Genomic DNA, 22,525 nt, shown 5'->3' on the forward strand with positions numbered 1-22,525 from the left:
GGGGATGTACCCGTTGGTGAGAGGTTGATACTTCGTGATGGGATGTTTTTGGTGGGGAATGGGCTTGCCTTCCGTCATTGATCATCAACAAGGAGATGTTCTGGTTTGTTATTTAGGTTCGTCGTAGAATCCCTTTGATAAAAGCTCGTTCTAAATTGGTGCTAATGAAAGGTTTCTATTAACAGACATGGAATAGGTAAAGAAAATGGACGCGGAGTTTCAAGTCCTCAGCTTACTCGGTACGGAACGTCACTCGAGTGTACGCACATTGAGTCGGAATGTGTTTGTTTTAAATCAATTCTCAATTCAATTCTGGTCATCAACGGGAACTGGTAAAGGAAGAGAGAAGAATATATGTGAAAGTTATGCTTTTATTTAGATAAATAAGAGATTAGCACAGACTCGATGAATACGTGTGACTCATGGGGACAACCCCCAGTTTGTCATTTAGGAATAAAAAGACAGACACTAGGATAGATATGAGAAAGCCTAAGACTCGGACTCGAACTCGGACTCGAACTCGGACTCAATTGTAGATACGGACTCCTATTTATCACTTTCCTCCTCGAAGGTCTCCTTCGCAGCATCCAGCGGCTTGAATGTTTTGTCTTGAGCATTGATTCACTTGAGCACTTCACTCTCGTTGTTCGGGACAATATGAGGACAATAGTCCTTGAGGCTTTCATCTCCTTGCAGAATGAGATGTTCATTAGGGTTGTTTTCATCACTTAGTTGGCCTAGGGATGAACCTATCTGTTCTTGGTTGTCGATCATATCTTGAATAGAATGTTTCAGTTTGAAGCATGTTTCAGTATTGTGACCTCTTCCTTGATGATATTGGCAATAGGCACTATCGTCCCAGAAATGGGTTTTGCTGCATTCAGGCGGGTCTGGAGTGGGCCCGATTGGTTGTAGCTTCCCTTCAGTAATGTGCCTTTGAAGGGCTGCGGAATAAGTTGTGTCAAGATTAGTGAATATCCTTTGCGAATGTTCAACCTTACTGTTTGACTTGGGACATCCAAGAGGATTGTCTTCACTGCAAGGTACGACTATGATTTTGCCAACTTCAATCATATCTTGAATGGCATGCTTGAGTTTGAAATAAGTTTCGGTGTCATGGTCCTTGCCTTGATGGTATTGGCAATAAGCATTACCATCCCAGAATCGGGTTCTTTTGTGTTCAGGTTTGTTGATGCGATCCCGCTAAGTGTTCACAAATGAAGATGTGGTCGTTGGTCACGGTCGAATCAAAACACAATTTATAGCTTAACAAGCAACTCTACAATTAGTAAAGAGGCAAGTAAAGGTCGGATCCCAAGGGACGGGAGTTGAAATGAGATTTCTATTGTAACTAGTGGTGTCTAAGGGGTGTCACAAATTGGGCTGATGTAGAAGGTTACTAAACTAGAATAACAATGAAAATAAACAAGCAAGATGAATAAAAAGGGGGTGTAAACAATTGATTAAAGGCACTAGGGTGTCATGGGATCATAGGGGAATCATGGGATATGATCATACAAACATGTTCTCAAATTATAAGCAAGCAATTATTGTTGTGATGGATTGAGTTGGGTTATATCTTACAATCCTAGGAAAGTTTGGGTCCCGGAGCCGAATCGATTAGATTGTACAACACCTACAAGTCGACTTAATCTTCCCTACTCAACAACATGCATGGTCTAATGAGACTCAAGTTGGGTTATGTCTTACAAGTCTCATTGAAAAGATAGGAGATGATAGTAAATGCAAGGATTCATAGGCTTAGCATTTCATCAAATATAACATGTGCATGAGTTGAGATCAAAACAAGCAAGCAAAAAACATGAAAGCATATTAATTTAAGCATGAATCATTCCCCATGTTGGTTTCCCCTAGTCACCCATTAACCCTAGCTAAGAGACTACTCACTCATTATCATGTTGATCATGCTAGCAAGGTTGTCAATCATACTAACAATATGAAACATGATGAATAAATGAAAGTAATTAACAATAATTAAAAAGGGATTAAGAGATTATACCTACTAATGATTCCAATAATAAAGCAAGAATAATAGAAGTACTTGAATGCTAGATTGAGAGGTTGTCAATCTCCCAATAATAACCCAAATAATCTTCAATTACCCAAAATAAAGGATGAACAAAAGAGAGATTAAAGAACTAAAACTTGGATTAAAACTTGATTAATACTTGATTACAATATTGAAGAGAGATTTGATTGATATTAACTACACTAATTATTGATAAGAAGAACATGCTCCTCTAATTAGCCTAATGGGGTATTTATAGTGAAAATTAGGGAGGATGCATTAGGGTTAACTAAGGGCTAAACTAGTAATTACACTTTTTAAGTTGAGCAAGGAGGACCCGGTATTTTCTGAGAGAAGGGCTTCTCTTTTCGTAGCTTGAAGAATACAATCCGTGCTGTGAAGAAATCCGGGCGGAATAAGGTTGGGACGGCCGGATTTGGGCGGTGGAATCCGAGCGGATTCTGAGGAATCCGGACGGATTGTTGAGGGGGAATCCGAGCGGATTCTGGCGTGGGACGCTCGGATTGTGCAGAGGCTGGACGGGCGGATTGTTGACAATCCGCTCGGATTGTCAGTCAGCATAGTAACTTCTTCTTTTATTCCCTTTTCTTCATAAATTCCTTGGGGATTTCCTTAGGGACTCAAGGATCTTTCCTCAACATTGCTCTTCTACTATGATATGTAAAAAGGCCTTCTAATTTTGTCTCTCCTTGATGCTTGGTCATTGAATTCGATCAATTTAGTCTCGTTTTGCCATGAAAATGCAAGATTCTTACTCCTTTCCTACCAAGGGATCAAAATCTCAAAGAATATGCAAAACAAAGAACTAAAGATAAGAAATGACCCAAATAAGCACTAAAAAGCATGGAAACAAGGCTAATTCGGGGGCTAAATATGCGCCAATTATGGTCACATCAAATATCCCCAAACTGAACCTTTGCTCGTCCCGAGTAAAGAGGTGACAAAGACTAGGACCAATACTAACCTATCCTAATAATATAGCCGATATGAGACAATTAGCGGGTGTCACTCCGCCCCTTCAAATCACAACAAGACAACCATGAGGTAGGATGTCTTCTTGCAAGGCAAGGTGGGTCTTGCCAAAATGGCGACACATCCAAACATTAAGCACACAAAAACACATAATGGATGCATCTACAAAAAGAATAGCCACTCCCTCATCAAGTGGCGGAAATTATCTACAAGGGAAGCAATTCAAGGGTACACAATCCTTCATAGATGCAATTTGTTCAAACTACTAAGCCTGGAAGGATACCAATAAATCACCTCCAAGTTGTGTCAAGCTAGGGTACCTTTGTCCTCAATCGTTAAATGCTTTTATCAAGAGTAGACTCCCTATGGTGTTAGAAACACTGGAGGATCGCGGAATTCCCCCTCTTGCCTAGACAAGAAGAAGGGTCGTCCCCTCTCTACCATGCACAAAAATGAATATGATGAATAAAGATATCATTAGATAATTGAGTTTCATTTTTGGGAGTTTGCTTTTGTTTTTGTTTTTCCCCCCAATTTCTTGTGGCATTTGACATTTGAGAACACTTTCTTTGCCATTTCTTTTTGATTTTTGGCATTTCAATACTTGACAACTTTTTTGCATTTCTTTTGAACATTTTCAAAGTCACCCCAATTAGTAACGAGGGTGCCTTGTATTTGAAGCTTAGGAGTTCTATTTTTGCTCCTCTTTTCATTTGATGCATTTTTGCAAACTTTCTTTCACTTTTCATTTCATTGAACTCAAATTGATTTCTTTTTGTGCCCATTCCCTTTTGTTGACAAAATGTATGGTAGAACATGGATGATGGATGTATGGGTGCATGGTTTCAAGGGTCACCTTGGAATAAACGGTAGCCAAGAAGTTATCACACCACAAGGTACTCTCGACTAGGCCTTAAACCATGGGTCAAAGGATACTAGCATGACACATCCTAGGGTGTTTCACAAGCATTCTAACAAGCAAAGTCTTAAGAAGAAAAAGCATCTACTAGGGCCTATATACACTTGTCAAGCTTCCCAAGTAGACGGTTTCGCAAAATTTTTCTAACATGCAACTACATGCCATGATGCAACTAACATATATATATCCTAATGCAAATGATTCTACAAACTAATATGACATATAAACTAAATACAAGTCCTAGATTCACATTGTTATACCGCATCAATAAAAATAAAGCCACATAGTCATTAACATAAAGAGGAAAAAGGAGATTGGAAAGATCATACCATGCGGTCTTCAATATCCTCATGTCTCGGATGTGGCGTAGTCGATCAATGTGAACAAGGATAGACAAGCATAATATATACAATAATATATATAAGACTACACTACAAAGGAAAAGAACATGTTTTTGGATTTTTCAATTTTTTCAATTTTTATGATTTTTGAGATTTTTCAATTTTTATGGGTTTTTGAATAAGAGTTAAATGTTAGAATTCCCATCCCCACACTAATATGGGCATTGTCCTCAATGGCCAAAATGATGGAAATTATGCAAAGATGATGCATGATTTCTATACTAAATGCAATCTACACTAAGCTACACTACATGATGCATGGTTTTTGTTATGACGGAGAGGATAATTTAGATTACCTCCCGTTGCGTATGCATTAACTTCCCCAAACCGAGTGAGACACTATTGCTAATGTCAAAGGATGGGTATAGTTCATGCACACACTATGCTATGCATGAAACTAGTTTGTCATTTTGGATTTTACAAATGGGAACAATAGAATAAGAACACCTCAATGGTACCGAGGTGTGAGTCCTTTGATGGGGCTAGGACTATTCCAACAATGATCAAAATTAAATAAAATACAAAGAGATATAGACAAACCATGGGAGTGTAGGAGTCTCCAAGGCTTGCTAGTCTTCCATCATGCTATCATCATCACCACTTCCCTCATGAGAAGTGGTCACATTGCCACTTTCCTTGTCATTTGCTTCTTCACTTTCTTCCTCAATATTATCATCAACTTCTTCATCATTTCCAACAACCTCATTGTCTCCCACCACGTCCCTAGATGCACCCGGAAATAAGACTTCTCTATCCGCCCAACTAGGCAAAGGACAAGATGGATCAAGAAGTCCTTGCCTAGCTAGATGTAGGAGGGGTGGATATTGAGCCAAATACGCATTTTTCCGATCTTCATGGGCTTGTTTGTGCATTGCTTGCATGAGAAGAGTCACATAGTCTTTCCCAATTTCAATTCCTTCCGACTTGAACTCTTCATACTCAAAGGGGTAAGGTGGTATGACAATGGAAGAGGAGGGGGTTTCAAGATCACCCTTTTGTTGTTGAATGATATACTCGGCTTCTTCGGAAAGGGGAAGTAGATAATTGGTCCGGTGGACACTTAGGCGACAAATCTTCGAGGGCAAGGTGAACGATCTAGCTTCACTAGTTAGCCATCCATACTTAGTGTCAAGGGGGTTATGGGCAACCCACTTGAACTTGTGAATCATAATATGCATATCAATAAGATGGCCACCTTCCTTTGCTTTTTACTTCTTATCCTTATTGAAATTAGGATCAAAGTGCTTAGCTAGGACCGTGACTAGGCCGCCATTGACAATAACGGTCGTGCCCTTCTTCCCACTATCAACATTGAGCCATCTATCAACCAATAGCCTCAAAGAATTGTAAGGCTTGGTGTGAATTCTTCCGATATTCAAAGCCGATTCAAGGAGAATAAAATCGAGTCTTGTGAAATGATTGGTGTCTTTCCTAGCAATTATGGTATTTCCCACAACCTTGTGCCATACTCTTATGCCCGGATGATGGACCAAAAGAGCACGACATGCATGAAAATCCTCAAATTTCTTCCCGGAGATTGCCTCCCAAAGAGGCTCGGGGTCATACTTTCCATAATGCTTAAGATAACTCGATTCATCACTAAGACCCAAAATTTCACCTAAGTCCGTAAAGGTAATGCGTCTACTAACATTAGCTAGACGAAACTCGAGATTTTCCCTATTCTCAACTTTGGTGACTTTCAAAGAACTTAAAAATTCCAAGACAAGGGAGGGGTATGTCAATTCCTTTGTTTCAAACAATTTCTTCAACCCCATAGCTTTGAAAAAGGTTTTTGTTTGTTCAAGAACACCCAATTTTTCCAAGGCATCTTTACATATGAATTTGGTGGATTGAATAGATTTCATAGCAAACTTGACAAAGGTATTTCTATGGGTATCGGAAATAAAAGTTACCTCCGGAAAATGCAAAAGTTGATTAATTACCGGAGTAGAAGATGTTGATGGTCCCATAGAAGGTTGTTGTTGTTGTTGCACTTCCAAGTTTGGTGTTGCCACCACCATAGCCAAAACTTTCTTTGTTTGAAGAGCCTTTTGCCTTTGTGAGAGTGCCTTAGCCTTTGGTGCCTTTGTTGCCTTTGTTGCTCCCTTAGTCCTTGCCATTGATGAGCTTAACCAAGAAAAGAGTGAAAAATCTTCAATTTGTAGTATGCCCAAATCGATTTGAAGGTGAAAGGCTTTGCCTTTATGAAAACAAAAATCGATTCAAAGGTTGAAGATTTTGTTCTTGGTTTTGATTTTTGTTGAAGAAGGAGTGATTAATTTGTTGTTGGAAGGATGGTTTGATTTGATTTTGGTGAATGTTGTTGAGGGTTTTTGTTTTTATGATGGAGAGGATGAGGGTTTTGATGTTGTGGGTAGTGTTTATGAATGAATGAATGAATGAATGAAGGTGGGAGGGGTTATAAAGAGGCCGAAAATTTCAAAACTGCAGGGGCAATCCGTGCGGATTAGGCTCAATCCGTGCGGATTCTGCTTCTTCTACCTTTGCAAAAACTCGCCTAAAGACGGGCGGATTTGGTACAATCCGCTCGGATTTCTTGAACACGGACGGGCGGATTTCTTCAAAGACGGACGGATTTTGCCCGAGAGAAATTTGCTTGTTTTCCTCATTTGCAAAAAGACGGGCGTCTTTCTCACAAGACGGATGGATTCTTCAGGACGGGCGGATTTTCAGAAATCCGCTCGGATTCTTTAATGATCAAGAAAATTTCAAAATTCAGCTCGATTCAAGACGGGCGTCTTTTCGCGGGACGCTCGGATTGCATAAGACGGGCGGATTCTTGGGAATCCGCTCGGATTCTTCCCCTATGTACACGGATTCGATTTCACCCGTGCACACAGCGCATTCCCTTTATCATTCTTCCATTCTTTCTTTCAAGTCTTGTGTTCTTCATTGTGGGGGCACTACTAAGGCATGGATAGCCTAGGCAATTGCCATCCCCACACTAAGGTAAAGCACTACACATCAATTGAAATTGTTAGTCCCTCCCTCACTTCTCTCTTACATGACAATTATTTTGATCAAAGTAAATAAAAATCCAAAGATGACAAAAATGCAATACAAGAATTGAAATGTAAGTTAGGGAGTTAGAAATATTTACAAGTGGTGGTTTAGGGAGGACTCCACCAAACTCTCATTCTCGATGAGATGTCAAGGGGGCATGTTCAAGGTGTTGTTGATGTTGCTCAACACCTTGAAGAAGTAATCAAAAGCTTGTTCATTATTATGGTAGAGGTCCTCAATAGACCGTGGCCCTTGTTGTTGATCATGATCGATGGCATGTCCAATGTAGGGATTAAAAATCCCTTCAAATTCGTCGTCCCAAAGACCACAAACTTCATTGAGTTGATCATTGAAAATCTCTTGCTTAGATGGAGACAACTCTCCCAATTTCTTCTCTTGGCCAATGAGGTCATCCTCTTCTTCCTTGGTTGATTTTGATGAGCTTTGCAAGCTCTCCTTGTTACTATTCACTTGCTCTTTGAATGGAGCATCTTCAATTTTCTTCCTCCATTGGAGTTCCGATTTCTTCCTTTCATCTTTTCGGCTATAATGATCAATCATGAAACATGGCTCATGCAACGAGGAGCTCTCATAGTCTTGTCAAGATTGAAAGTTATGCTTTCATCTCCCACTTCTAGAGTGAGCTCTCCATGTTTCACATCAATTACCGCACCGGCGGTGTGTAGGAAAGGTCTTCCTAGGATGATTGGAATGTTGGAATCTTCCTCCATATCAACAATGACAAAGTCCACCGGGATGAAAAACTTCCCAATTCGCACGGGGACATCTTCCCATATCCCTAACGGTGTCTTCGTCGATCTATCGGCCATTTGGAGTGTGATGTTGGTGCATTTAAGCTCTCCCATCCCCAACCTTTTACTTACCGAGTATGGCATGACACTCACACTAGCCCCTAGATCACATAAGGCTTTGTTGATCGTCGTGTCGCCAATGGTACACGGTATTGAGAAGCTTCCCGGATCCTTTAGCTTTGGAGGTGAACTCCCTTGAAGTATTGCACTACTCACCTTAGTGAAGGCGATAGTCTCAAGTTTCCGGATTGACTTCTTCTTTGTGAGGATATCTTTCATGTACTTCGCATAGGCCGGAACGTGATTGATTAATTCCGTGAAAGGAATTGAGACTTCTAAATTCTTCACAATTTCCATGAATTTTCCAAGTTGATCATCAAATTTGGGCTTGGCTTGACTACTTGGAAAAGGAAGTCTAATCACAATGGGCTCCTTCTCTTTGGCCTTGTCTTCATTTTTCTTTGAACTTTCTTCTTTTGATGATTCTCCATCTTTGGAGTTTTGCACAATTTCTTCCTTTTCACTAGCTTCCACAACTTCATCCTCAACTTGCTTCTTTGGTGCTTCATACCTTGTACCACTTCTCAAGTGAATGGCACTAACCGTTTCATGTCTAGGGGGATTACTTTGAGGTGGTAATTGCCCCTTTTGTCTTTGTGAGCTTGAAGATCCTAGTTGAGTCAATTGTGTTTCCAACATCTTGGTGTGAGCTAGAATGTTGTTGATGGTGGTTTCTTTTGCTTGGCTATCTTTTTGCATTTGGGTGAAAAATTCTTGTTGATTCTTTTGCATTTGGAGGACCGCTTTTTGGACATCAAAACCTTGGTCATTTTGGTGATTGTATGGATTTTGATTTTGGTAACCTTGGTTTTGATTGTAAAAGGGTCTTTGATTTTGGTTTCTCATGGGTGGTGGAGTGTATGTTGTTTGAGGGTTTTGAACATTTTGGCTTTTGTATGAGAGATTTGGATGGAACTTGGTATTTTCATTGTAAAAATTTGAATAAGGGGTACCCCTTTTATATGCTTGGAAAGCATTCACTTGTTCGGTTGTTCCCCTACACTCACTAGGGTCATGACCCAAAGTTCCACAATTCTCACATATCCCACTTGGGATTGATGAGGATGTCGTCATGGCATTGACATGATGCTTCGATGATTTTGAGTTTTCCTCAAGTCTAGCCATAGCTTGTTCAAACTTCAAGTTGATTGTGTCAATGTGAGCACTAAGTTGAGCACCCAATTGAGTAACGGAGTCCACTTCATACTTTCTTCCTCTAGTAGCCTTGCGAGGCCTACTATATTGTGAATTGTGGATTGCCATCTCTTCAATTTTGCTCCAAGTTTGGTTGTCATCAACCTCGGTGAACATCCCATTCGATCCCATATTGAGAATGTTCCTAGAATCTTCATATAAACCATTCCAAAATTGTTGTACCAAAAACCATTCGCTAAGTCCATGGTGAGGACATGAGCGACAAATTCCCTTGAACCGCTCCCAAGCTTCATACAAAGACTCTTCATCCCTTTGCTTAAAACCCGTAATTTGAGCTCTTAGCATGTTGGTCTTTTCCGGTGGGTAGAATTTTTTGTAGAAAGCTAGAGCCAACTTCTTCCAAGAATCTATTCCAAGGGTGGCCTTATCAAGGCCCTTCAACCATTGCTTTGCGGTGCCGATTAAGGAAAAAGGAAATAAGACCCATCTAATTTGGTCTTGAGTCACGCCCGTTTGAGAGATAGCATCACAATAATCGCAAAAGGTTTCCATATGAGAATGAGGATCCTCACTAGGCATCCCCCCAAATTGGCTCCTCTCAACTAGTTGGATGAAGGCGGACTTGGCAATAAAATTTCCGGTGAGATGTTGCGGTGTAGGAGTACCATTTGGTAGATTCTCCTCGGTGGGTAGTGGAGTGTGACGAGAATTTTGGCATTGTAGGTGGATTTTGTGGGGTATTGTGTAATGGGTTTTCTTCTCCTTCTATTGCAAAAGGATTGACAAACTCACTAGTGGGTTGAACAACTTCACCAACACCTCTTAAATTCCTCCTAACAAGTCTCCTATTGTTCGTCAAGGTTCTTTCGATTTCACGGTCAAAAGGTAACAAATCACTTTGTAACCTTCTAGACATGCAAAATATCAAACAACTCAAAAACAATTAGAACAAACCTTGAGGATTTTTACTTCCTCAAGGTGAAGAAAGACACAACTAATAACAATAAAAAGAAATCTAAGTCAAACAAACACCGTCCCCGGCAACGGCGCCATTTTTGATGCGATCCTGCTAAGTGTTCACAAATTAAGATGTGGTCGTTGGTCACGGTCGAATCAAAACACAATTTATAGCTTAACAAGCAACTCTACAATTAGTAAAGAGGCAAGTAAAGGTCGGATCCCAAGGGACGGGAGTTGAAATGAGATTTCTATTGTAACTAGTGGTGTCTAAGGGGTGTCACAAATTGGGTTGATGTAGAAGGTTACTAAACTAGAATAACAATGAAAATAAACAAGCAAGATGAATAAAAAGGGGGTGTAAACAATTGATTAAAGGCACTAGGGTGTCATGGGATCATAAGGGAATCATGGGATATGATCATACAAACATGTTCTCAAATTATAAGCAAGCAATTATTGTTGTGATGGATTAAGTTGGGTTATATCTTACAATCCTAGGAAAGTTTGGGTCCCGGAGCCGAATCGATTAGATTGTACAACACCTACAAGTCGACTTAATCTTCCCTACTCAACAACATGCATGGTCTAATGAGACTCGAGTTGGGTTATGTCTTACAAGTCTCATTGAAAAGATAGGAGATGATAGTAAATGCAAGGATTCATAGGCTTAGCATTTCATCAAATATAACATGTGCATGAGTTGAGATCAAAACAAGCAAGCAAATAAAACATGAAAGCATATTAATTTAAGCATGAATCATTCCCCATGTTGGTTTCCCCTAGTCACCCATTAACCCTAGCTAAGAGACTACTCACTCATTATCATGTTGATCATGCTAGCAAGGTTGTCAATCATACTAACAATATGAAACATGATGAATAAATGAAAGTAATTAACAATAATTAAAAAGGGATTAAGAGATTATACCTACTAATGATTCCAATAATAAAGCAAGAATAATAGAAGTACTTGAATGCTAGATTGAGAGGTTGTCAATCTCCCAATAATAACCCAAATAATCTTCAATTACCCAAAATAAAGGATGAACAAAAGAGAGATTAAAGAACTAAAACTTGGATTAAAACTTGATTAATACTTGATTACAATATTGAAGAGAGATTTGATTGATATTAACTACACTAATTATTGATAAGAAGAACATGCTCCTCTAATTAGCCTAATGGGGTATTTATAGTGAAAATTAGGGAGGATGCATTAGGGTTAACTAAGGGCTAAACTAGTAATTACACTTTTTAAGTTGAGCAAGGAGGACCCGGTATTTTCTGAGAGAAGGGCTTCTCTTTTCGTAGCTTGAAGAAGACAATCCGTGCTATGAAGAAATCCGGGCGGAATAAGGTCGGGACGGCCAGATTTGGGCGGTGGAATCCGAGCGGATTCTGAGGAATCCGGACGGATTGTTGAGGGGGAATCCGAGCGGATTCTGGAGTGGGACGCTCGGATTGTGCAGAGGCCGGACGGGCGGATTGTTGACAATCCGCTCGGATTGTCGATCAAAGATAGTAACTTCTTCTTTTCTTCCCTTTTCTTCATAAATTCCTTGGGGATTTCCTTGGAGACTCAAGGATCTTTCCTCAACATTGCTCTTCTACTATGATATGTACAAAGGCCTTCTAATCTTGTCTCTCCTTGATGCTTGGTCATTGAATTCGATCAATTTAGTCTCGTTTTGCCATGAAAATGCAAGATTCTTACTCCTTTCCTACCAAGGGATCAAAATCTCAAAGAATATGCAAAACAAAGAACTAAAGATAAGAAATGACCCAAATAAGCACTAAAAAGCATGGAAACAAGGCTAATTCGGGGGCTAAATATGCGCCAATTATGGTCACATCATTTGTCCGGAGTCGGACCAATGGGTTGCAGCATTCCTTCTGAAGCAAGTATCTCCAGAGCGGTGTCGTATGATATTCCCAGATCTGTGAATATCCTTTGATGTTTTCCCATGGTTCCAACATTGGCGTTTTTTGGGATGTTTTTGTGAGTTTTGTTTTTGTTTTTGTCAATCCTGGGCGGAAACAGGATTTGGTCATTGTCTATGGAAAGTTTTCGGGAAGTTGCTTGGTATTTTGAACGGCGATTTGGTGACGCAATTTCATGTTCTTTGTTGGTGAGTTCACGGGTGTGCGAACCATTAGATGACTCCTCATTTTCAACAGCTGTTGGTTGGTGAATGGAGGGTTGGTCTTCTCTTTGGCGGTTAGGTTCATTTTCCGTATTACCCAACCTTTTCTCCAAATTTGATACACGAGTGTTCAAATCATTGATAGCCACTTGCAGCTTTGAGAATATGTTGTTGATGGCGACGGAGAGCATCATTATAGCGCTTTGTATGCCATCCTCATCAATTGCATGAATTTTCTCATCGTCAGGAGAGATGAGGTGAGAGCAGTCTAGGAAAGATTTCTGACTGTGTTCAATAGGGTTTTCGGGATGGGTTTTTTTGGTCGTTTGTTGAGGGAGGTAGTGGTAATTTTCCCTTTCCGATCATATCATTGTTGACACCTTTTAGGGGAATACACATTTCAGTGTCATGTTCGCGACCATGGTGATATTGACAAAATAGTTTTCCGTCCCATCTACGTACTCGCTTGTTTGGTAGAGGGTCTGGAGTTGGACCAATCGATTTGAGATTTCCTTTGGAGATTAGCCTTTCCAAGGTTGTGGCACAAGGTATACCCAAATCAGGGAAGGACCCATGAGGTCGTCTTGTTTTGGGTGGTGGAGCACCTAAGGAATTGGCTTCAGTGGTTTTGGCAGCCTTCCAACTAGGGTTGGTTTTGTCGTTGGTAAGTAGTCGGCTTTCAAGGAGCTTAACCCTTTGCTCGATATCAGAAGGAGGGAAATTCTCGGTTATCATTTTGTCTTCAACTTGGGAGAGACGAGTGCTCAAGTTTTCCACGGTAGCTAAGAGTCGAAGGACCATGCTGATTTCGGCAGAAGTCATGGCGGATACAGATTGATCGGTTTCTTAAGTTCCTGGTTAGCGATTGATGGCACCCAAGGCATTCCTAATTGACATAACGATAGGCGTTATAACTTGTCTTGGCAAGGAATTGCACAAACAAAGGCAAGTACGACACATATGTACAAAAGGCAGTCACTACAAGAAAAACAGCTTTGGGCAACAAAAAATCTTGTCGCACAAAGCGCGTATTTCGTCGCCCAATCATTTATGCGACGAAAACCAAGTCGTCGTGGGTTCGACGCCCATTGTAGCTTGTGCAACGACATTGTTGTTCGTCGCCCATGGTTTACTTTGTGCAACAAATTGATATTGTTGCCCCATTAACAGTATGTGCAACAAAGGACGAGCTTGGCGCCCAAATATGTAGCATGTGCAACGACCTGTTTTGTTGCCCCTTCCTATATGTGCAATGACAACAAGTTTTGTTGCCCTTCCTCAACTACTTTGTGCAACAAAACATTTCATTGCACAATACTTGTTTTGTGCAACAAAATGATGATTTTGTTGCAATAATATCACTTGCCCCCATTCATGCATTTGTCTAGTTATAACAATATCCTATGAAACTCTAGCTAATTCATTTCGGCAAATAAACAATTTGCTTTTTAATACATAGTTCATCCACCTCAAAGAGTAAAGTTAATACATACAATACGCTTCTTAAATACATAGTTCATCCACCTCAAAGAAGTTTAATAAGTCCCAAAAATAAAACCTTAAGGAGCTAAAGCATTTACATCTAAGGCTTCGGCAAAAAGAATTTCGTGCTTCGGTGATAAACCATAAAAGGAGCTTCAAGTGTCAATACAACTTCCAACATTCCATTTGCCCAAAAATCTATGAAGCGTTTGTGGAACCACATTTAGCGCTACCTCCTGTATATTAAGACATAAGATATTACATAATAAAGAAAAGTTTGATTGACATAATTATAAGAACGGGTACGGGTACTATACATGGAGCACTGGGACAATGCCTAATTATAGAGTCAGAATGCAACTCGAATGCAGTGGATAGATAACGGTCTAATTACTCCCTCCTATTCCCGATAATCCTCCCTATTCATGGGTGGCACGAAAATTAAGGGTGTTGGAATTAAATAAGTTAAAGTATTGTGGTGGGGTGAGATAATTGGAAAGAGGGAAGGTATTGTGGGGATGAAGTGATTAAAATAAGTATTGTTGTGGGGTAAGGTGATTAAAATAAGATAAAGTAGGTGTATTGTAGGGTATTGTTGTGGGGTGAGTTGATTAAAATAAGTATAAAACTTTACTAAATAAGGAAAGAGGGAAGATATTGTGAATAGATGAAAAAGGAAATAAGGAAGGTTATGTAGAATAGGAGGGAGTATAATCTAGTAAACACGCTTCATGTGAAAGTGAATCATATCGAATACAACTCCCTAGCAACACTTAACCAAGAACAAAGAACAGCAACTGAGCATAACAATTTTCCAACAAAAGTAGATCTGAACACATAGAAGAAAAGCAAAAAGAGCTTAAATTAAAAGAAAGATAGCATATCATAAAAATGATAGATTTGCATTACTTGAAAATTAAGCAAACCTTAATCATTCATAATTATTTTGTGTGATTTGAAATAAACACACATGTGAGAAAATTAAGACAATATCAACCTCTTCAAGCAGAAAATTTGTGATCTATCTAATAGTTATATATGACCAATCTTTGTCATGTTTCACATCATTTGCATTACCTGGCCGTACGTTATTTTGTGTTACCACATTATCATTATCTAAACATTCATCGCCATCTTGCACAATTTTACCTGAATGCAAGAGGATGTGCAGCACAAGAACATAAGTGAATCAAGCACACTCTAAATAGCTCAAAAATATCACCTTTATACTATATGGCAGAACCTAATTTTATAGCATCATATTAAGACATGGTGAAAATGTCAAAAACTGAACATTGAAATTTTTTCCAAACTGTAGTGAAAAGTCGAGAAATAGAATACGATCGTCAATAAATAGCTTGCCTTTTACCAAGGAAGTGACTTGCAATAACAGATAAATCAAAGGAAAATATAGGGAATCAAGCACACTATATAAATTAAACTCCATTCATCTCATTCATTTGTTTACCTTTTTATATTCTTTGGTAAGAGTATTTAAATTATAGGTAAACAAATGAGTGAGACGGAAGGAGAATACATGTTAATGTTCTTATGAGAGCAATGAATAAACAATTAGTCTTGCTGAAGACGGGTCGGAGCAAGTGACGGGTAATGTCACTCACAAAACGGATAGGGGGGACAAGGTGGGGTACCCCCATGTGCTTCCCTCTCTCCTCTATTTGGGTCATTTGTGAGAGAAAATGGTATCCGTCACTCTAAAGTGACGGATACATGCCGTCTTCAATGAGATTTTGTGATGAATAAAAAGGATGGCATTTCCAAAACACATTAGTTAAACTAGAACTAAAAGACCACAACGTTTAGCTTTTTGACGGCTTCATATGCAATAATGTCGGTCTCTTATAAGACAGTCTCTCATGTGAGACAAATACCTCATTAGTTATACGTTTAATTTGTTAGTCTCACATGTAAGACCGTCTCAAACTCAAAGTCAGAGGTCTTGCAGAGGAATGGGAGCCCAAATTTTCCCCAATTTCCTGTCAACCTCGGTCTAACAGAGAACAAAATGCTCTAATTTCTAACCTTTTGTTGTAAGTTTAACCATCAATTAGACCTTAAAACGCCACGCACTGAAGTTAAATAACAAATTAATCAATACTTGAATAGTAACCACAAGCCCTATATCACAAACATGAATCCAAATCAGCAATTTCCCTATTCAATCTGCACAAAATCTTTACGAAAATCTTATAATCACAACTACTCCAAAAATAGTGGCAATTCCAGTCAATAAAAAGAACCACCACCTAGATGCAAAGTTTAGCAAATTGTGATAATAATGAATTTTCATAACAAAAAACAAAAGATTAAACATTTATACTAACACTAAATAAAAAAAATGAATTTTGAATACTTATATAACAAGATTAGATCAGCAGCAACTCCGAAGAGGCCGAAAAGGGTGTCGTCTTCATCGTAAGACCGAAGACAATGGTTTTTAGTTGTATTGAAAAGTATAACAATTACCCATAAGAACTCATATAGAACTCAACTTCCATCAACTAGTAAATTCTTGATGGAATCAAGTTGTGAAAACAAATAAACTTTACTTAATAAAAGAAAGGCACAAATTTGACCCAAAAAACCCTAAATTAGAGCCGAAGATTTGGGCTACATCAATTAATAAAACGATAAAAGAAGAGACCTGCAGTAGATGCTTTTGTGGCCGACGATCTGTGATTGGTTGCGTGATTGATGGCCGGTGATCTATGATCGGAGACACTGACTTCTCTTTAATTTTTGTGGTTGAGGGGTGAGTGGGTGACTCATCGACTTGTATTTTTGTGGTTGAAAGTGAGGGTTATCTACCGGTTCCGGAGATCGAGTAGTAGTATCGGTGTTTAGCATCACCTGTGAAACCCGAATTTAAATGATAGAAGTAACAAATACTGAGTAGTTGAAAATCGAAAGAGGAAAAGAGATGACAATGAGTAATAGAAAGAAGACATACAAAATCAAGAGCAGAAATGGGAGAAGTAGAGAAGGGATTAAACGGAGGTTGATTGTGGAGACAAGAGTGATTAAGAGTTTAGGGTTTTGTTACTCTTTTATGTTTATTCCAGAATTTTCAACATTTGGGGGAAAAATATTGCGCCTTATTTTTGCGCCTAATTTATTTGTAAGGGCAACAATGGGCTGTGATTTGTGGCCCATACATACAGTAATGGGCAACAAAAGCAATTATTTGACGCCCAATAAAATGTTTGGGCTACAAAATTTGTGTTTGTTGCACAAAGCATGCAATTGTGCGACGAAAATGAGTTTGTCGCCCATATTACCATTAATGTGCGACGAGAAAATAATTTGTTGCCTATACCAAACCCTTTTGTCGCCCAAAATCATTTTTCTTGTAGTGAGTTTTGTTGTGGAGACGCGACGGTGTGACTAGATTATGAGTTCATCAAAGATCGTGAGTGACCTCTTGTGTTTGAACTATTGGTGCATGACTTTGAACTTAGACTCGAGCGTCAACTTTGGCATAGTGATGCCTAGACAGATAACTTCTGACATGACTTAGAGGTTTGTCGCGATGGAGTGACATCGTTGGACAAGACGAGTATACAGGCTTGACCTTTGACCCGTAATGTAGGGGAACGACGGGTTTAATACCCGTGAGGTTTTGACTCTACTAATGTCATTGAAGATGTCTCGACAATTAGGCGACACGACCTAGACCAGAAGGCAGGTACTAACTTCGGCGGAGACTCGACATTATCTAAACGACTTGACTCGCCTTGAGCCTGAATTGGAAAGGTGGACTAATATGTTCGATGTCATTATTTAAAAAGGATTTTCGAAAATAGAAATTTTCAAAAAGGCGCAGTATGCTTAGGGCTTTCTTTCGAAAAAGGTTGAGTTCATTTTTGGAAGACGGGTTTGAAATAATCGGGGGTTGCAACGGCTTAGGAAACACTACGTGGTTTCAAAGACGGGTTTCGAAATTTAGAATCATGGATTTGAAAATCGAGAATTGAAGAAGTCGGAATCATCACAATGGCCATGAAAACGGTTAAATTTGTTTTCAAGGAATTTGAAAATGGGTTGAAAATTTGAGAACGGTTAAATTTCTTTTCAACCGATTTGAAATTGGAGAATTTGAAAACGGTTAAGTTTGTTTTTAAGATTTGAAAATGGGATGGAAATTTGAAAACGGTTAAATTTATTTTCAAAGATTTGAAATTGGATTGAAAATTTAAATACGGTTAAATTGGTTTTCAAAAAACTTGATTTTGAATTGAAATTTGAAAATGGTTGAATATGTTTTCAAATGGTTTGAAATTGGATTTGAAATCTGAAAATGGTTAAATTGTTTTTCAAACATTTGATTTTGAATTGAAATTTGAAAACGGTTAAATTTGTTTTCAAATAGTTTGAAACTTGATTTGAAATCTGAAAACGATTAAATTGGTTTTCAAAGATTTGATTTTGAATTGAAATTTGAAAATGGTTAAATTTGTTTTCAAAGATTTGATTTTGAATTGAAATTTGAAACGGTTAAATTTGTTTTCAAATGATTGAGTTTTGATTTTAAATCTGAAAACGGTTAAATTGGTTTTCAAAAAGGGAATTTCAGAAAAAACTTTGGAAATTAAAATCGTCACTATGACAGCTTGGACAATGGTCAAATTCGTTTCCCAAACGCGATTTGAATTTTGGAAAATTGCAATGGTTGAAATCGTCATTACGACGGTTTAAAAAAACGTTCCTGTTTGAAAATTGATTTCGAATTTTGAAAATTCGAGGGTAGAATTCGTCATTACCATGGCGTAAAAGGGCGCTTTGAGAATGCAACCGTAGGCGAGGACTGAGGTATAAAACGGCCATTACGACGACGTAAAAGGGTATTTTGAAGTGGTTTGTGAAAACCAAGGTTTGAAATCGTCATTACAACGGCATGAAAAGGTTTGCGTTTGAAATGGTTATAAAAACCGGATTTTTAAATGGCCATTATAACGGTATAAAAAGGTGCTTTGAAACGGTTGTAAAAACCGGGCTTGAAAATCGTCATTACGATGGCCTACAAAGGTGCTTTTGAAACGGTGTTGAAAAACCGGGTTTGAAAATCGTCATTACGACGGCCTAAAAAAGGTTTGTTTTTGTAACGGTCGGTAAAAGACCGAGTTTTCAAACGGCCATTATAACGGCGGGAAAAAGTGCTTTTGAAATTATTGTAAAAAACCGGTTTGAAAATCGTCATTACGACGGCATAAAAGAGTATGCAACGGTCGGCGAAACACCGAGGTTTAAAACGGTCATTATAACGGCGTGAAAAGGCGTTTTAAGAGGTTGGAAATGACACGGAAGGACTTATGATTACATATCACATAAGCACTCACAATTCATTATATTATGCATAATGCGGACACGGGTTTTGGCTTAATATGGGTGGTTTCACACCAAGCGATCAATCCCGATTTTCGAGAGGGATACCAATCCAAACAAAATGTGTAAGAAGGGTGCCCTAGCCTTGTGCACGAAGGAAATGAATGCTCTTTGACGAAACAAAAATGTGTAATGTCAATGGTATGCTTGACGCAATCGGGATTCGAAACGCGGGGATGAGAAAACTCACGCCGACGAGATGAGCCAATTGGTCGATAAAGGTTAGGTTGTGGGATCGGACAAGGTACCCAACTTATGACTGTAATATCAATTAATGCACTTTAACCACGACCTTGTTCGAGTTTCACCTCTAAGGATCACAAAGACACAAGTGTCCTAGTCCTCCCCAGCGAAGTCGCCAATCTATGGACATAGGCCACCTACCAATCTGTGGACATGGGCCACCTACCAGTCTGTAGTCACGAGCCACCTGCACGCCAACCCAATCAGTGGTCATACAGCGGTCTTTTGAAAGCCACGCTCGGCGACGTAAAAATGCTTTCGACCGGATCGTTTTAGATCGGTACGTTTCGTCTCGGTCAATGTCTCGAAACGATGCAGAGATGTTCGGAGTCACCACCAAGTAATTATGAGATGCCTGGAACCCGTTCGAAATCCACTTTATACCTAGGTTAATCAGGGCAAAAAGCGGTGCTTGCCAGAGGTACTAAAGATAAGGACTCGTCTCGCTTTAGCATCTTATCGCTAGAATGACTCTCGCACGCCCTGGATAAGGCCATCCACTATCCAAAGGTTCTGAGTAAGGGGTGAGGGTACGTATTGGGAAGCTCTTTAATCGAACACCCAATCCCGCCCATGTTAGTGGCATCTACTGATCGATCGTGGTTTATTAAGTACAAAAGTTGATAAAACAATTTAAATGCATGAGCTCATCCAAAAGCTAAACCTATCATGTGAGAATTTTCTAAGTCGGTTTGTTTATCCAAATATCAAGAAAATGATGTCGAGTTGGATTTAGGTTGATTTGCATGTGAAAACGAAAATTAAACATCCATTTACCAAATTCGGGTTATGGTGCTTAACACGGTCCATTTATTTGAAAAAGTATGTTTAAAGGATAAAGTATAAAATGCAAACTCGTCAATCTAATCTGTCACGTATTCGGGTTAACCGTAATCGGGATTGTCATAGACAAGTACCAAAACGAGACAGAACAGTGCCAGGCAACCCCATTAGGGCACGAGCCTATTGGCGAGGGAACAAGGCCTTTCCAGGTTTTGAAAGGTGGAAATAGGCAGACTCTTGGGGCGCGAGCCATGAGGCAAGCCAAGAGGTGCCTCCTGGTTTTTAAAAAGGTTGTTTAAAACTGTATTTGTGTTTAAATGATTTGCAAGTATGATTTGCATGACTCGGAATAATTACTATTATGTTAGTAATATTCGTTGTTGGATTTGAAAGTTTCAAAAGCATAGTTTACAAATAAAAATGTAAAATATGTGTGGTTAACCATTTTATCACCGTACTCGAATTAAATCCACATGGTATTTTTTCCAACCAAGGGTGACATGCAATACCGCCAAGATAAAGATGAAAATAAATTGAAATAAAAGTGAAAGGAAAATGTTTGATTTGAACTAAATATGTTAAGTTCATTTATTTGTAATAAGTCAAGTTTGTCATCGTACTCGGATTAAACCGACATGGTATAAAGAACCAAAGATGATTATGAATTATGACTAATATGCCTGCAAATTTAAATAAATGTGAAAAATGGTAAATAAAAGAAAAGAGTATTAGAATACCCTTTAAAATGTAATTAACCAAATAATATCATCGGGTCACGGAATAAACCGTCATGGTATATGGAACCAAGGATGATTTCGGTAATGGTCAAAATATTTGTCATAAAAATGAACTAAAATGGTAAAAACCGTTATAGAAAAGAAGTGAAAATAAAAGAAAGTGTTTAAGGAAGATGAACTCAAACACGTTTGAGTCTGACCCGAGAAGCCACAAGAGGCGCGAGCCTCTTTACATAGCAAAGAGCTTCTGTCTCAGGCCAAAACTCGGTTTTGGCTCATCTAACCTATATTTGAATCGTATTATGCATTGTTCATGCTTATAAACTCATAAACTCATGCTTATAAACTCGTATTATACATTGTTCATTTACACCCTCAAACTTACGTATTAAGATGTTTGCGAGGTAGACCATTTTAGAGACGGTTTTCTCGTATGCGACTACTCACGATCAAAGAAGTTTAAAAGAGTGCCTTAAAAAAGGATTTTGTTTTGAAAATGTGTTGAAAATATGTTGCTGAAAAACATATTGATTGATATTGAGTTGGTCGAATGGGTCGGTCGAATGCACGGCGACGGTACCAAACAAATGTGTAAGGCTTGTGTTTTCGATCGGTAGGTCGAAAACACGTGTCGATTTTTTTACTTAAGAAGTCGAGTATAGAAGTTTAAGGGAGATGTGATGGGGCGGACTCTCGCGTATAGATTGTGGTGTGTGAAGGTGGGTATTTATAGATAAATGTGGGGTGGTAGGTCGGTTGAGTTTGCTTGGAGGCTAAGGAGGACGCCTAAAGAGGCGTGAGCCACCTAGTGATACAAAGGGGTGTACTGTCCTTTTCAATTTGAACGTGGCCTTTGCTCTATCCATCGTTTGGTTGGTTTGATTTGTGGTAATCAAATAAGATGTCGTGTAACAAAATGGGCATCTAATAAAATGATTTTGGGTGTTACTTGAGGTAGGTATTTTGTGTTTGACTCGGGTTTCATCCGTGTTGAGTCAGGATTTGAATTTTGACTCGGTTTTTTGGCCCGGTGTCAGTTTTGACTCTAATTAGTGTCATTTTAATGCAAACGGCATGATAAAGACATTCATGGCATTATTTTCGACATTCGAGACTCGGGTTGACTCGGGTTGACTTAGATTAACTCGGGTTGCGGGTTTCTAAGCCGGTTTTGGGTCCGAAGACAGTTTTAACTCTAAAAAGTGTTATTTTAATGCAAATGAAGTTGGAAAACCATCTCATGTATAACCAATCCACGCATTAAACCGTCTTATGTATAGCCAATCCACGCACGCATATCAAAAACATGTTGTAGTCCGATCATCGTCGAGTGTTTTTTGGAAGGTGCGGATACTGGGTATCTACACTTGGTGAGAAGGT

At 39.0% G+C, this 22,525-nt stretch overlaps 1 long non-coding RNA gene and 1 other non-coding gene across 4 annotated transcripts; one reads left to right on the top strand and one right to left on the bottom strand.

The window, feature by feature from the left end:
* Positions 1-9,631: 9,631 nt before the first annotated feature.
* On the top strand, positions 9,632-9,738 carry LOC141602921 (small nucleolar RNA R71). The gene has a single exon (XR_012524825.1). It is a non-coding gene; the product is annotated as a small nucleolar RNA R71 (small nucleolar RNA).
* Positions 9,739-13,896: 4,158 nt separating this feature from the next.
* Positions 13,897-17,098, bottom strand: LOC141599841 (uncharacterized). 3 transcript variants are annotated; one of them, XR_012523977.1, is made up of 3 exons: positions 16,951-17,087; positions 16,645-16,850; positions 13,897-14,215 (listed from the first exon to the last, which is right to left on the bottom strand). It is a non-coding gene; the product is annotated as an uncharacterized LOC141599841 (long non-coding RNA). The 3 variants fall into 3 exon arrangements; XR_012523976.1 differs by having other exon boundaries at positions 16,645-17,098; XR_012523978.1 differs by having other exon boundaries at positions 15,057-17,098.
* Between the last annotated feature and the right edge of the window lie 5,427 nt (positions 17,099-22,525).

The sequence above is a fragment of the Silene latifolia genome, chromosome 9 (genome assembly GCF_048544455.1).
Source record: "Silene latifolia isolate original U9 population chromosome 9, ASM4854445v1, whole genome shotgun sequence".
Lineage (NCBI taxonomy): Eukaryota > Viridiplantae > Streptophyta > Magnoliopsida > Caryophyllales > Caryophyllaceae > Silene > Silene latifolia.